Below are 5203 nucleotides of genomic sequence, written 5' to 3'. Positions count from 1 at the left end.
GATATTTGGCTGAGTTTGTGGATGACATATGAGCCTGCCTGAAGGAGCTTTGCAGGTAATTGTGTAACCTAGGAAGAGACTGATTGCTAGAAACAAGGACATTCAGGCATCTATGAAAACTTTCTGATCATATAGAAGAATTTATTTGGTGGTTAAATCATAAGACTGTAACTAACACAAAATATGAATACAATTAATAAGACTTTTATAAATAGCTAAACTATTCAGTTTTTGTTCTTATAGTTTCCAAAAGATGCTACTTGCTGGGCCTTAGGGAGCCATGGCAAAATGTGACCTTGGTCATTATCTACAGTTGAATCCTTGTTTCCAGGCTGCTTAGGGTATAATATTTATCTGTTCATTGTACTTTTACCTCTGAAGAATGTGTCACATGCTCATAGCATGTTTAAAGAATAAGGCACATAGATTTATGTGAGAGAACAAGATTTGCAGCAATACATGCTCAAACCTGTATTTACTTGAAAAGGAGAGTTTTGAAGAGATAAGATGGTTTGTTACATGCACATTGGATTGAAATTTAGAAACTTAGTGTCTGTTTCTACTTTTGCCATCTAGTTTTATGAGTTTAGATAAGTGACTTGATTATTCTTTATTTATAGATCGCAAAAATGGGAGGGTTGTCTAGTTGATTTCCAATGTATCCCACTAGGTAATTATTTGGATAACAATCTCTTTATTATGCTAAGAGTATTGGCTGAAATATCTACAAAATTATATAAAATGTAAAAAAAGTATTTTAATAATTGTTTTTTTCCCTACAATTATTTTTACCTAATGTGACACCTGCAGATTTTTCTGTATTTATAATTTTGGAGTCAGGCAAAAAGATGTCACCCTTCTACTGTAGGCATATTAACAATTGATTCTTGAGAGACTATCTTCATCTAGCAGCTCTGTAGCCACTTGTATAATTATCAGGAAAAAATAAAAAAGAGCTTAATGAATGGAGGGGCTAGCTGGAAGTTGTAATCATAGTTACAAGTAATCTCAAACGAATGGCAAAAATCTTTGAGACAGGCAAGAGCAGGGAGACACTAACACTTTAAGGCCTGCAGGGGCCAAAGGAGAGAGTGAACAGTGGAATCTGTAGAGAGATTTGTAGGTAGCTGTAACTGTAGGAGAGGGTGTCTGACCAGAGCTCTGAAATCCAGTGGAAAAATCTGGCCACTTTCCAGCAGGAAGAGAGTCATAGGGAGAAAATAAATGCACTAATCCCTTTCTCCACTGACTCTCCAATCTCTTTCTAGTGTCTGCCACTAGTGAAATTCAAGCAGAAGCCAGAGGCCAAGGAAGCCAGAGGAATGCAGTCTGGTCAGGTCAACCTCCAAAGGCCCGTAACATAATAGAAAAGGATCAAGAGTGATTTTGGAGAGGCAAATAGAAAATATCAAGTACATCCATATTTTATGCTATAAAAATTGTTTTCTTCAATGCCATTAAAGGTTATAGGACTATTCAGATGATCTCATTGTCGGTTAAGTTGCGATAATTTGTGAATTTCTTCTAAGTTGTCAACTTCATGAGTGTAAAAGTATTTGCAATATTCTCTTATTAACTTTTTAAAATAACTGTAGGATCCGTAGTGATATCCTCTCATTCCTAATATTGGTGATTTGTATCTTCTTTCTTTTCATTTTATCAGTCTTGCTAGACGGCTATCAATTTTATTGATTTTTCCAAAGAACTAAAGGTTTTTGTTTCATTGACTTTTTTAAAGTTTTTTTTTTTTCTATTTTGAGTTTATTGATTTCTATTACTTTTTTATTATTTCCTTTCATCTGCTTGTGTTGGGTTTACTTGTTCTTTTTTTATAGTTTTTGAGGTATGAAATTTTATTATTTATTTCAGACCTTTTCTTATTTGTAATATAAGCATTTAGTTTTATAAATTTCCTTCTCAGCATTGCTTTAGATACATCTCATATATTTTGATATATTATGCTTTCATTTTTTAAAAATTGAATTCTATGTATTTTTTAATTCCATTGAGACATTTTTTTTGACCTATGGATCATTTAGAAATGTATCATTTAATTTACATGGGTTGATCCTTTTATCCTTATGTAATTTCCTTATGTTATTTTTCTCTAGGAATTTGCTTTGCTTTGATGTCTACTTTATCAAATGTTAAAATGCTTTCTAAAAATTAATGTTTCATGGTATATATTTTTTCATCTTTTTACTTCCAGATTGCATCAACTCCGTCCTGAAGTTCACTGATTCTTATCCTCTGTCATGTCTACTCTGTGAGTATTTTTCTTTGTTATTGTATCTTTCAGTCATATAATTTCCATTTTTTTTTGTAACTTTTATTTATTTGATAAAATTTTTTTCATTTGTTTTAAGGGAATTTGTAATTTATCTCAAAGTGTTTTTATGACAGTTGCTTTAAAACTTTTGTCAGATAATTACATCTGATTTTAGTGTTGACATTGGTTGGTTGTCTTTTTTCATTCAAGTTTTCATTTTCGTGGTTCTAGGTATGACAATTATTATTAGTTGTTGTTTGGACATTTTGTCTTATGTTAGAAGACTCAGGGATCCTATTTAGTCTTGTTTTAGTAGAAAGTCACCCTGTTTAGATTTAGCATGCAGTTCTTGGCTTAGTTTGTAGCCTTTGGTTTCATAGGAAGTTTAACATCCAAAGCCTTTGCCATGTTATTTGGTCTGTTTGATATGCTTGATGCTGGGTCTCTGTGTGTCTCTAGGTAATAGAGGGCAGCCTGGGGCTCTAGGGAAAAAGAGGCTTTCTAAGCCAGACCTTGTTGTGACATGATCCCCTACAAGTGCCCCAGGCACCCCAGTGTCTCTGGGTGGAGAAGAGTTTTGGACTCTTGAAGACAAAGAAACATTCCAGACCTTGCTGCCTGTATGGTTGGGTCTATCTTCCTGGTTCTGCCCATCTACCCTCGTGTCCCTAGTTTGAGTTTTAGGCTCATGGTGGCTTCGCTGGCCAGGCACTTGTTCTAACAGGATCTTCCCCTGAGAGGGGACTAGAGAGTGTTTCTGGCCTGAGCCACTTGTTGTGGTGGGATCCCTTCACAGGCGCCCTCTGGAGGGGAAATATCATAGGTCCTCGGGACATACAGGCTTCCAGACTTCCAGAATCAGATTGCTTGTGTGATGGATGTCTCTTGCCTAGAGAGTGTTTCTCCCCATCCATCCTTCTTGCTGATTGGGCCCAGCTCACCTTATGTTCATTCAGGTTTCATCCCAGAGAGAAATGGCCCTACCCAGGCTGTCTTGGGAGTCAGGAAATGCTGGGCCGTGGTGGCCTTCTTCCACTGGGTGCTGCTGTGTTCCTTCTCCAGTCTCCAGTTCACCTTATTCTTACCAACTAGCAGAAGTCTATTCTAGTGGCCTCTTGTTATTTTCAGGATAAGGAGTGGGCACAAACAGATCTATGCTATCTTGTCTGGACCAGAAGTCCAGGTCTGTTTTATATCGAGAAAAGACAATTTAATGAAAAAAGTTGTAGAGAAAAGACTACACCAGGCATGAGGAGGTGGAAGCTGGTAGCCCTCTTTCTGTGGAAGACAGGGGCGGTTGGAGAAGCACAGCAGTTCCTCAAGTAATGTCATCTCCTTCAATGTCTTTTCATTATAACCTTGATGAGAAGCCTTGATGAGAACATACCTCTTGTTTACATGGATTAACCTGTGGTAAAACTGGTTTCATTATGCATTATTTTGCCACAGTTTCAAAAACCTATCTACAGCATTAAGTGAGGACTTACTGTACTCTAAACAATTTGCACATCCATCTCAGAGTGAGTTTGCTTCCTGTTTTATCGTATTTAAAGTCTTTTGTATTTTTCATTAATTCTCTATACAAATTGATATGTACTTATAATGATAACCATACATTTTGTTTATTTTTGTAAGCAATTGCTTTGCTTCTGACATACCTTGAAATTTAAACCCTTGAGGAAATCTGTCATAAAATTTGGATTATTATTTAGCAGTAGATGAATTGATGGAATAATAAAAGGCTATTGGTGATTACTTAATTGAGCTTATGAACTTTTATGTATGCATATGAAGAGAGATATTCATATACAATTTTATTCCCAGCCCCTTGTGGCATTCTGAGAGTTTTGATTTAATTGTTTGTAAAAGAAATTATTTTATTATGAGAGTTAAACAACTGCGATATAATTATATGTGTGAATACAGAGTCCATTAGTCCAGTGGCTTTAAAAGTGAGTGGTGCCCTCATCCCCTTGGGAAGAAAATATTAGCATCTCTATTTATTTTTATCTAATTTTCTTTTGATCTATATTTTGCATATATTTTTAATTCCATAATATAGAATAGCAATATATGTATAAAACTTTTAAATTATATAATTTTGGGCACTGACAGCGTTCTCGTAAAGTCAAAATAGTTTGGAGATTAGTAATTAACAGAAGATTATCAAAATTTGCTGCATAAAACAATGGAATTAGTGGCTCTGAGTCTTAGAATCGAAAATTCATGTTTAAACAGCTGAGCTAAATAAGATCTCTCAGTGCCTATTCACAGAGAGCCTTCATCGAAGAAGCCACCTTTGATCAGGCTTACCTGGATGCCATCCGGCTGGTATGGTGTGAAGTGTGGATCTCTTTTTAAAACATAATCTCTTCCATTTGTTCATGCATTGCTTTTTAAGTGTCTTTCATTGCTTTATTTGCCTTTCCTATCTTCACTATCCAACTAGGTTATAATTATTGCCACAGATTTTTAAGTAGCAGAGCCTATCTGGCTGCCTGCCTACCAGGCGTTTGGGAAAGATGCTACTGGGGAATAGTGACTCCACTCTTAGAGTTTTAGTTTCAGGGGATTAGAAAGCTTTCCTTTCAAGAGTGTTTTCAATATGAATATTATCTTAGGAGTGAGCACTTTTTAATTATTTATTGGATTAGTGATTAACTGATTATTTGCTGAGAGTAAGAACAGGAAGGAACAATAAACAGGGATGGATTCAGGAGAAAGGAAGGAGAAACAGAAAGCGACAAATGTCGAAGGGGAACAGTACTTGGGCTTTGTTCAGGTTTTGTGTAGAGCTGGCTCTGTAAAGACTTGGATTGTTTTCATTTTACTTTATTCATCCATCCACTATGCTTTACAATGTATGTCTTATTTAAGTGTAATAAGAGACCAGTGCCTGACCATTTGTTATTATTTGGTAGTATAAATGCTTTG

This window comes from Pteropus vampyrus, unplaced genomic scaffold (genome assembly GCF_000151845.1).
Source record: "Pteropus vampyrus isolate Shadow unplaced genomic scaffold, Pvam_2.0 Scaffold440, whole genome shotgun sequence".
Lineage (NCBI taxonomy): Eukaryota > Metazoa > Chordata > Mammalia > Chiroptera > Pteropodidae > Pteropus > Pteropus vampyrus.
Note: the sequence above shows the minus strand (reverse complement) of the source record.